Source organism: Cervus canadensis, chromosome 4 (assembly GCF_019320065.1).
Source record: "Cervus canadensis isolate Bull #8, Minnesota chromosome 4, ASM1932006v1, whole genome shotgun sequence".
NCBI lineage: Eukaryota > Metazoa > Chordata > Mammalia > Artiodactyla > Cervidae > Cervus > Cervus canadensis.
The window spans coordinates 30,627,576-30,639,619 of record NC_057389.1 but is presented as its reverse complement, the minus strand read 5'-3'; the positions used below and the strand labels follow the sequence as shown (position 1 = coordinate 30,639,619).

Below are 12,044 nucleotides of genomic sequence, written 5' to 3'. Positions count from 1 at the left end.
ATTACACAGCACTGCCATCTAGCATCAACTACACAGGTTTTTTTTTGTTTTTTTTTTCAATTAAAAAAATTGAGAATTTTCTGTATTTTAAATATGATTAAGGGGATCGGTCTGCAGTCTTCGGAGAAGGATGGACAGAGATCCTTTCAGGAAGTATTGCAGCAGTTTCTGGCCCACGTTGTTTGTTGTTTGCTTGAAAACCCTTGTGATTGGGAGTGAATTGGTGTCACTAAAGAAGGGGGTTGTGAAATCTGCTGAAGGGTTTCAAATGTCAGAGCTGCATATTCATGAGTTGCAGGCACCTGTGGCCATGCTGTCTTCCTGCAGCATCTAGTGCTGCAGTCTTCAGAAGGGCGCTGGAGGTGGTTTCCAAATGGCATTGGTGTTTATTTGCATATAAATAAATATATAAAGGAGGCAGAGAGAGCAAATGCATGTAGAATTATTTCAGGTGAGAAAAAAACTCTGTCCTCTTTTGAGAGAATGCCGGCTTGAACTGACACAGCCTGGGGAGTGGATAATTCCCGCTACAAAATCTGGATCCCTTTGGCTGACAGTGTTGGTAAAGCAGATTTCCTCTCACAGCCTGACAAGTCAGGAGAAGCTCGCTCCAAAAAAAAGGGGGGTGTGGGGGAGACGTCAGTCCTTTTTGCCATTTCTATTGGGTGTCCTATAATATAATGGACAATGTGATTGCAGGATTCAGTTCTCAATCTTCACAGTCCCAAAGTGAGCTTACAAAAACACATCAAAATAAATCAATAGTATTTAAGAAGGGGGGAACATCACACTTTAGATTGATGCTTTACATAATGAGCCCTTTATGAGATGTAATGCCAACTGTTAATCAATAGACATGCCAGAACTGCCTCTAATACAACCTTGTAGAGTTTTTTTTTAATTAATCCTTATTAAAAATATTGACTTGTTGTGACTTGCTGGGGCCGCTCCTGGCTCTGTTTTTTATCCTAATTAGGAGGTTATGCTTCAGTGCTTAGGCTGCAGATAATAATGTAATGATTATTGTCTTAAAGCCTGAGAATCAATATAAGATACTGGTAAATTGTGCCAAGTGTCACAATTATGAAAATTACTTGAGATTTTAAAAGGTTTAAGTGAGTGAGATTATGTTTTTTGTCTTATGCTTCCCCCTGCCCCGATTTGCTTATTTCTACAGTTTTCTCAGAATTGGATAGGTTCAAAAGTTTCATTTCCCAAAGGACTTTTTGAATCATTGTATTTTAACATGACACCTTCCATGAGAGTTGCCATCCTTCTTAATGCAGTTGTTTCAAAGGACCCCCTCTTCCCAACCCTTCACACCTCAAAAAGCATTTAAGCTTTAAACTTTATGAAAATTCTGTTATGAATGGAAAAATAGAGTATCCAAAGACTTTAGCAGAGTGCAAGTAATTGAAAGACATGTAATACAGAAAGAAAAATAAATGGATAAAATTGACAGAACAAACTGTTGCTTTTCCAAGAGACTTAGAATATAAGAGTTGGGAAGGATATAATAATAACACTAAGAAAAAGAGTACTTTAGACAGACAGCACTTCCTTACACAAACTGGATATTTTCTAGGGTTTTTTTTTTTCCCCTGTACATGAATTCAATTAATACTCACTCTAGTCCCAGAAGGATTGCATGACTGATATCCCTGTTTACAGAGGAGGCAGTTGAGGCAAGGAGAGTTTCTTTAAAGTTATCATAGGAAGTGGCAGGGCAAGGATGATGAAGCCAAGCCTCTGGCTCTCCTGTCTGTCTGTGCTGTTAACCTCTGTGATAATTGAGACCATCTGTCAAGCCCAGCCTCCTCTTTTTGCCTTGAGGAAGTTGGGTGGAGCTCAGTGTATGTAAATGATTAATCTTGGGAGGTTAGCCAATGCTAAATGGTTGGATATCCCCCGTTAAGTTAACATAGTTTACAAATCTTGGTCCCTTCCAGCCTCCAGGTTGACGTCTGTGTCTCTGAGGTGTTCAGGCTAGGGGTGGCAGGCAGGACTGTGCAAAGCCAGTGAATCTCAGAGCCTCGTGGGCCACCCTGACATCTGTGTCCCATGTCTGGTCATGGCCAGCTCTTGACAGAGCCATTGTTCCTGTGAAAATGAGGGGGTGGTGGTGATGGGAGGGAGCCCCACTGTTGAGCTCTATGTTTGTGAATAAGGAAAATGTTTTCCTTCTATAGCCTCTTTAGAGACAATTAAGCATTAGCTTTTGTCGGATGCTAAATTATGAGTGAATTTAGTTTAAAGTATGTGAACCATGCACCCTTTGAAATTTGCCTGAAAAGGCTCATTATAAAACTAATGCTATGAAAAAGCACTCCCTTTCAGATTAGGGAAAGCACCTGAATAGTTTTCATAAGTGGCTGCGCATCATTTGAAAGCATTCTAGTGTTGCCTGAACCCGCTTTCAACACACCTTTCAACTAGAAAATTTCACATTCAGCATATCTGTAGTTCTACACGACTTTCAATAATATTTAAATTGGTTAACTGTATTTCTTTTATATCTCTTTTAATGCTTTTATTGATTTGAGGTAGATAAACTTGATTGTGCATGAAATCTTATTTTTCCACACAAAGGAGATAGGATTTGAGTATATACTAGGAGAACCGTACCTCTAAAGCAGGCCAGACCTCTGAAATGCAAAGGTCTGGGTCAGACAGATGTATGTTGAGGCCTTTGAACTATGCTGATACTGACTCTGACGTTTGTTTCCCCTATAGTCAGTGCCAGCGAAAGATGCCCTGGAGGACATCTATTTATTAAAGCTCATTGAGAAAAGACTCATGAGTTTCGGTGTGAAAAAAATGAATGCTTCTCTTAAAACCCCAGGTGTGTTTTGTTTTTTTTTAGGGTAGCTTAGAGACCCCATGATTCTTAGAGCTAATAGTGTTAGATTCTTTTAGTCCCAAGGAATCTAAAAAACAAATGTGTGAACATTTCAGCTACTGTGTGCAAAAATACGGTAGGCAATATAAAGTTAAAAGAAAAAAAAAAAGACTTTATATTGTATAGGCCAAACCAAGGGCATAGTTTATTTCACTGTTCACATGCAGAAATCTAATTAGATTAGTGCATCACAAATAAAAATAAGACTCAATATGCAACACAAAAAACGCTGAGCTGCATCAAAGAATCAATGTTTTTGGAGGTTTCTGCCTCATATGGACAGCACACTGTCCATATTTGGATCATAAAAATCCTAGAGAAGTGAGTTCAAATCTCAACTCTGCTACAGTCTAGCCCCCTTATGTTACCAAACTACACTACCTCTTGGAGCATCATTTTTTTCATCCAAAAAAAGAGGGATGATAGTATTAATCTCATATGAGCAAACAATAGGAAACTCAGCCACTTTTCTCTTCCTTGTATGCCCCCTGCCTGTCACACACTTGACAACGGTCTGGGGACAACACAGTCTAGATGGGCATGATTCCTGCCTCCCTGGGGCTTGCAGTCTGTTTGTGGGAGAGAATTTGGGAAGACAAATGTGAAGGCTGTTGCTTGTAAGTGCTGCAGTAAGTTGTAAGTGCATAATTAAGCCCACAAATAAAATAAGCTTGCCAGATACAGTAAATAAAGGAAAGTAACGAAAAGAATGTTTTGGAGTTAGAATGCCAAAGTGATAGATTTTTGGACTTTATGCCTAGAACTGAGCTAGTAAGGTGAAGACCACAAAATAGACCACGAAATAGAACGACCGCGGTACTCATGTGCAGAGGTGAAGGGACAAGGCGAGGTCAGGGCCCCGTGTGTGGGGGGGAACCTGTCGATGGCTGCTTTCCATTGAGTCACAAGAGATCAAGATTTCCTCTTCAAGCTCTGGGCTGGTGTTCTTAAGGAATCCCGGGAGAAATGAACACCTGCCATCAGCAGGCACCTTACACATTACAAAAAAATGTTTAGTGACATGTTTCCATTTAATCTTAGCACCAGGGCTAAACAGCACTGTGAAATAGAGTAAAACGAATTTTGCCCGTAAGGAATGGATTTGTTCAAGGCTATGCCACAAGTGAGTGGTGGGAGGCAAAAACAGATTCTTCAGAAAATTTTAGCTCTACATCTTGTCTCTTCTCTGCATCCCAATTCTGTGCTTTTGGTTTCATTGCTTAGATTAAATGTCCTCATTTAAAAAAAGACATCTATAGCATGACTGGATATTAAGGGAAGGTGAAGGTGCTCGTGCCCTGATGACTTATATTTGGAAAAGCAATAAGGACAGTAATCGAATATTTATTGAAATATAGTTAAGGAAATATTTGATGCATAGCTCAACTCTAGGAAGTTTTCAGTTATACAGTTCCAGTATTAAAGCTGACTAAGGACTATTTTCCTAGGGCAAATTTGCTCCAGTCTAAAGGAAACTTCTTTCACCAATTAACTCTAGATATGGGCTTTTAGCATCTCAACCATGTGTGTTAATTTTGGATATTTATTTTTAGTGAAAAGACCAGAACTAGTCCCTCTACACAGATGATGGTCAAGCCAATGAGTCTGCCCTTATTTAGAAATAGAGACTATTAACACAGAAGGCTTTCATATTTGAAGACAGTCTTAAAACATTTGCGAATCATTATCAAAAACACAGTCACAAAAAATATCTATGGAAGACTATCTGAAGGGCATTCATTCTCTAAAATTTACTTTCTGAATAATTGCACAATTTAGGCTCCTTACAGAACTGCTTCTGCAAAATTGTGTTCTATCATTATTGCCAGCAGATGATACTGATAGAAACTTTAAGAAATAGTGGGAGGAAATACATTATTGTTAATAACAATAATTCAGTTGGAGCTGTTGTCTATCACAGCTAAAAGTTTTCCTGTTAAGGATCTATAAGTGTCTGGAAAAATGAACTGTTTTAATTTTATGAAAACCATATAGCACCTTTGTTTCCCTCCTTGCTTTGGCTGCTAGGAAATGTAGATTTAAATAAATCTGTGTGCTACTTCAAGCCTTAGAAAAGGCACTGAGCATCCCAGTTTGCAAACATCACCAGCATGATTTTCTATTGTTATTTTTTTCCCCTGCCTTTCAGTTCCAATTCCCTCAATATTTATTTTACTCTAAAAGCATTTTGAAAGTTACTTCAGATCTTTTATAAAACAATGTGGGCAATGAAGAAATATGTGATACAAAAACACATCTAAATGAGAATCATTTGATCTCTCCTGTCTTTGTGCATACCATTACTTCATGAAGGTTTTAAATAGTATGTAAAGTCTGTAGAAACTTTAGAAGAGGTAAAAATAAGGTTGGATATTGACATGAGTATAGTCTTTGAAGGATTTTCAGTGGTGGTTGCACATTAGAATCATCATTAGAAATATTTTAAAAACATTGATTATTGAATCCTATCTCTAAATATTTTGATATTTTAGATGTTGATTGGGGCCTTGGCATCTGTATTTTATAAAGCCTTGTTGATTTTAAGCCAGGAGGAAGAACCACTGACCAAAGGGTTTATTGAGTGAGAACCTGCTAGAAGAATAAAATGTATATAAAAATGCAATGTGAATTAATTCAATAGCTCAATACCAGCTTACATGGACTGAAAGAAAATGGCTTAAAATTTGCCAAACATTGGATAAATTCCTGTAATATACAAAGCTGTAGGATTGGTAGCAGAGAATTTTCCAGTTGCCTTAGTGTCCCAGTGCAATTGAATAATGCCCCTTCTTTATTGCATCATCACCACCATCATCCCAAAACAGATGTTACTCTAGCAAAGCACTTTACTCTGTGCTGGCAATATAAAGTACACTAAGATATTGCCCTTATAGTCAAGGAGCGTTGGTTACGTGAACAGACAGGACATGTACATAAAAAAGGTAATTAACAATACTGGGTAGCATATGCTAAGTGCCAAATCAGGGGCGGCAACAATAAATATGAGTTTAGGGAGGGAAAACATCATTGTGGGCTCTGACATTGGAAGCCTCATAGAAAATGTGGAACGTAAAAGCCTGACCTTGCTGTTTGTGTAGGAAATAGATAAATATTTTTCTGAAAGTCAGTATAGCTGCAGCTGTCTGCTCACGCAGTTTTATTCAAACTTCATTTTAAAATAGAAGGCCACGTCTTTGTATGTGTAACTACAGGTTTTAGCAACATAATGTCCCCTCTTCTTTTTTGTTTTTCACTTTCATTTATACCTCAATGTCTGAAACTATCAAACAGGAAACCAGCTGGAAATATATATTTTAGGGGAGGCATAAAGTCTTGACCTATCTATAAATTACATCCATTTATGAGGAGGGTCAGCATATTCACTAGGATTTCAACCCTGCCTTCAGTTGACTGCTATTTATCAGACAGTTTATTGTGTTTCAGTCTAAAAGCAACTCTGTTTTATTACAATTAGGGAAAGTGAAATTGTGCTTAACAATTTTCCCCATTATAAAAATAAGAAAATGCTTGTTAATATATAATGTGTTCACTTAATGTGATTTTAAAAGTGCACTTGATTTCATTTTCTCCCTAAGTATAAAAAGCATTTAGAAGGAGTTGTTTTTAGAGTGAATCAGCAGAAAATATCCCAGCCAAAATTGAAAGCTAACATCAACAATGAGTCTGAGAAGGCAGTATTGTTTAAAAAAAAAAAAAATGGTATTTGACAGCCCGATACAGAGGACATGATTTATAGAGTGATCTGAAAATTAATAAACAATTATATCAGAAAGTGAAATGGTGCTTTAAAAGAAAAAAAAAAAAAAGAACCTTATGGTTTTTTTATGAGCATGGGTAAAAATCCATGAAAACACTCAAGAATGCCCAGATGCTTTCTATCAAGCAAGTAAAGAGCACTTGAAAATGTCTCTGATAAAACTCGATACAGAGAAAATAGTTATTGGTCTAACTTTAATAAGTGGAGAGTTAGAAATAACACAGAAGACTGGTTCCCTCGAGTTACCAACTTCAGCACTGTCTTTGTGTATCCAGATGAAACATGAAGAATTTAGTCCATAACGAGTTCTCACACCCAGGCTCAGGGCAAACAAATCCAATTTTTAAAATTCTTTTTCGAACAGAAGTTCCTTCTTTCTCTTCCGCTAGCTTTTGAATCATCGTTCACTTTTACCCTTTTTCTCTCTAACTCCCAAAGCTAAAGGACTTCATTACAGTTAACAGTGAAGAGCATGTCCTTGAGGTTCGGAAGTTTTTGAAGGTTCAACAATTGAGGCTTTTTGTCATCATTGTTTAAAGGCCAGACTAAACCTTGTTTCTTCAGGACTCTGCTGTGCACAGACAAAATAGAACCACATACCATTTGGAAGCAAAAATCAACAATAACCCATTTCTTAGACGCCAGTGTCTTGAAGAGACAAACTTAAAAATGTCACTTTTATCAGACTGCACATCACAATTGTTAACTCTTGTGAAAGACGGTTATTCCATAAATTTAGCAGGAAAGATTGGTTATATTTGGCACAAGTGGGTCCCTGATACATTTCAAAACATATAGGTATTCGAAGCCTTGAGTGACAAAGTCTAAACACTACACACTGTGGCTTATCCTCCATCATGGACAAAGAAATTACATAAAAGGAAGAGGGAATGAAAACAAAATTGTGATGAAAGTGACAATATGTCCCTTCCACTTCTTGTGTCCTTTTAAATGTACTTTACACTATTCCATTTCTACCTCTTAGAGCTTTCAGTCTGTCATCACATCTAAATGTACCCATTTTGACAACCCTAGTTGTTTCTCCTTGGACATCTTTCTTCTGGGGAACCTGTCTCCGTGAGTTTACTAGGGCTGCCTTAACAAAGCAATACATTCTCAGTGGCTTAAACAGCAGCAATTTGTATTTTCCCAGTTCCGGAAGCTGGAAGTCCATGATCAAGGAGTCAGCAGGCTTGCTTTCTTCTGCAGCCTCTCTCCTTAGCTTGTTGGTGGCAGTATCTCCCTATGTCTTCGCGTGCAGTTCCCTTTGTGCACGTGTGTCTTTTTCTTTTCTTCTTAAAGGATATCAATCATATTGGATTAGGGCCCACTCCAATTACTTCTCTTAACCTTAATTACTTCTTTAAAGACTCTGTCTCCAGTTATATTCACATTCTAAAGTTGTGGGGTCTGGAACTTCTGCATATGAATTTTGAGAGAAGACTTTTCAGCCCCTAACACTCTGCCAACAAAGGTCCATCTAGTCAAGGCTTTGGTTTTTCCAGTGGTCATGTATGGATGTGAGAGTTGGACTGTAAAAAAAAAGCTGAGTGCAGAAGAATTGATGCTTTTGAACTGTGGTGTTGGAGAAGACTCTTGAGAGTCCTTTGGACTGCAAGGAGATCCAGCCAGTCCGTCCTAAAGGAGATCAGTTCTGGTTGTTCATTGGAGGGACTGATGTTGAAGCTGAAACTCCAGTACTTTGGCCACCTGATGCGGAGAGCTGACTTATTAGAAAAGACCCTGATGCTGGGAAAGATTGAGGGCAGGAGGAGAAGAGGACGACAGAGGATGAGATGGTTGGATGGCATCACTGACACAATGGACATGAGTTTGGGTGGACTCCGGGAGTTGGTGATGGACAGGGAGGCCTGTCGTACTGTGGTTCATGGGGTCACAAAAAGTCGGACATGACTGAGCGACTGAACTAAATTGAACATTCCACTTTGTGGCCCATCAAAATCTGTCTTTCTCCCATGCACCACACACCCGACCGCACTATTAGGAGCTCTTTAAAAACAGGAAACACAATAGAGCTTAATCTGTCTAGTGAAAAAGGGAAACTCTAGACTCAACTGAAAAGTTTGAGGTTGGATTTCGCAGGTGGGCCAATGGTTAAAACTCTGCCTGCCAGTGCAGGGGACACAGGTTCAATCCCTGGTCCAGAAAAAACTCCACATGCCGTGGGGCAACTAAGTTTGTGTACCACGACTACTGAGCCCGCACTCCTGAGCCCATGCACCATGACCCCTGAGCCCATGTGCCACCTGTGCACCCTCGAGCCCTTACTCTGCAGCAAGAGAAGCCACCCTAATGAGCAGCCCACACACGGCAACAAAGAGTAGCCCCCGCTCACCACAGCTAGAGAAAGCCCACGTGCAGCAGCAGAGACCCAGTGCAGCCAGATTAAATGCATAAATAAAACCAAAGACCAGAATTTGAGGTAAATTTATTACAGATTCAGGCAAAGCTGAATCCAGATACTTTAGTAGTTTTATCAGATACTGATCTAATTCTCCGTCTGTCAGTTCTGCTTTCTTCTACAATGACTGTCTCAGACAGGCTTTCCCTCAGGGTTGTAAGATGGCCGCCAACTGCTCCCAATTACAGTCTAGCCTATTGGCAACTCCAGGACAAAAAGAGACCACTTCTTTCTTACCTGGTATAATAAAAGTCTGGCATTCAAGTCTCATTAGTCTGCTAAAAGTCTTGCATCTGTCACTAGTCCTGTGGTCAGGACAGTGAGATTCCATGATGGGTGGGACCAGGGTCATATACATGGCCCTAGAGCAGAGGTGGAATGAATCACATGGAGAGATGGGGGCCCCTCAGGTAGTGATGCTGCTGTTATCACTGGCAGGAAAGGCAGCTAAAGAGGCAAAAATCAGTAGATGTTCACTCTAGCAGTAGCGCACCCTCTTACCTCACATGTGCTTAGTGATCTTTCATCTCTCTACTTGTGTGTCTCCTCCTCCTCGAGATCATCTCTGAATATTCTCAGCATTGGAAGCCCTGCATGCTACCTTGTCCTCGTCTTAATTATTACAGGAACTCTTGATCTGTCTGTCTTTCTCTCCAAGCCAAGGGAACTCCATGTGGACACAGTTTATCATTTCACCATTCATACATCCAATGCCAGGATAGTGACTGATGTATGAGAGTCCCGTATGTATCTCCGTGTGTCTCTGTGTCAAATGTGTGCTTGTTTTAAGCTGCTCACCTCAGTGAACCAGAAAATGGGGAAGTTACTTCTTCCACATGAAGCTACTATGATTCCTATATAAATAACCAAAAAGATTATCTGGGAGTAGCTGAGAGGGATACCTGTCACCTGAATCGGGTTGGAGGACATGAGCTTCATTGTCAGAGGAGAATGTATGACAGGAAGAAAGCTGAGTGTTATTATGTGATTTTCCTTTTAAAACAATCTGATATTTAGATTGTTTTAGAAGTGTTCCAAGATCCTTTGTAAAGCTTCATTTGATTGTTCTGTGATGAAAGGTGTGATACAGCAAGAGGCAGGCAGGAAGGTTGAACCCAGGGGTGCATATGGGGTAGGGATTGACTGAGTTAGATCCTGCAGCCAGGCAAACAAGTTCTGAATTTGCAAAGCTCATGGGAGTCAGAAAAACATCCACTGAGTCAATCTACTGGAATCAAAGGGAAGTAAAGACTCGATAAGAATCTTTCCATGTCACGGGCTGGCAGCTGCTGCTGCATGCCTCTCCCTCTCAGCTTACCGCTGCATCTGGACTCTCTCAATTCAAAGGCAGGAGTCCCTTGTCCACTTAGTCCATGTCTGCTCTGTGCTTTTCTGGTCCTGTGTAAACATTATTTCAGAATAATACATCTATTTATTTCCAAAACCTCTCCACTTACTCTTCTTCCTCTTCAGGGTATATAACTTCTTGGCAGAATAGCAATTTTTAAAAAAAAATTTTATCAGAGTACGGTTGCTTTAAGATGTTGTGTTAGTTCCCGCTGAACAGCAAAGTGGATCTGCTACACATACACATCTATACTGTCTTTTTTGAATTTCCTTCCCATTTAGGTCACCACTGAACACTAGGTAGAGTTCCTTGTGCTATGCAGTAGGCGCTCATTGGTTATTTCTTTTATACATAGTATCAATAGTATATACGTGTCAATCCCAATCTCCCCTTGGGGTTTTTCCTAATCAAAAGATTTCTTATGGAAAACTAGGAACCTCTGTTCACTATCAGGTCATAAACTCTGGTACAGTATGTAACTATAGATCTATGAATTTGTAGGTGTGTAATTGGAGAAACCAGTCCATCCACTTTAGCAGTTTGTGGCTCTCATCACCGTCACACAGTGAGTACTCAAAAATAATTTTTAATGATTGAATGAATGAAAATATAACTGAATTATTTATCTGGAATATCCATATTTCAGCAATTTAAGACATCTGTTTTTCACATTTTAGCATCTCTGAAAAAATTGATGACAACGTTGAGTCACTGTTTGCCAGAGATCACTGCAATGGCACTGTCATTGTTCATGTGCAAACATGGTCAAAATTTCAATCAATTCATGCGCTTTCTAAGTAGTATATATTAAAACTGTCTGTATCAAATGCAGTAACTTGATATTTTATTTAATGGGCATTTAGGGAATAAATATTTGCTCTAGTTGTTTTCTGATGATCTTCCATTTAAACCTCTTTAAATCAAGAAAGCATGGGCAACAAAACTTATAGAATGGATGTCAACCACTTGGAGGAACATCACCAAGATGATAGCAGAACATTATTTTAAGAAATGCTGCATCACCGACTCTCAAGCACAGAGAATTTTCATGTGTGGAAAAACATAGATATTTTTGACTCAGTTTTAAAAAAAAACGGGTTCAGAAGAGTTGGATGCTGAATATGAGGAAGTGTTAGGAATTCACTTTGTTTATAGTTTCCACAAAAGGATTATGCAATTAAAGTCTATATTTAAATAAGATTTTAAAGCTTTTTCAATAAACTCAAAAAATTTAAGTGATAAAGCATTAGTTCATAGGAAGATTGCCAACATATTTTACTACTTAATCATTTAGAAAGTAATGGCATATCATAATAATCAATAGATTTTAGGTCCTGTGAGATACAGGAATATCAGTAGGAGAGATATTTTTGGCCTAAAGACCCAGTTGTCGTGCCTCAAATCTTGCCACATAGTATATTTCCTGCTTCTTCCTGAGACTAAATTAAGGTATTCTCTATGAAGATAGGCTCGGATTAGATCTGAGGAAGAGTTTTTCCAAAGTTAGAATGTTCTGAAGACGAGAGTTAGCTATTGAGAGAGACTGTAAATTCTTTAGTTACTGAGATTTGCAAAGAAATTTTTTCTGTGCCAGTGA

The 12,044-nt window shown here is 38.9% G+C and overlaps 1 protein-coding gene across 1 annotated transcript in view; it reads left to right on the top strand.

Annotated features, from left to right (window-relative positions):
• TENM2 (teneurin transmembrane protein 2) overlaps window positions 1-12,044 on the top strand; it is a 1,360,160-nt gene that overhangs the window by 260,316 nt on the left and 1,087,800 nt on the right. The window contains exon 3 of the mRNA XM_043464766.1: window positions 10,949-11,012. The gene's annotated coding sequence lies outside the window, so the exon portion shown is untranslated. The remainder of the gene's footprint in view (window positions 1-10,948; window positions 11,013-12,044) is intronic.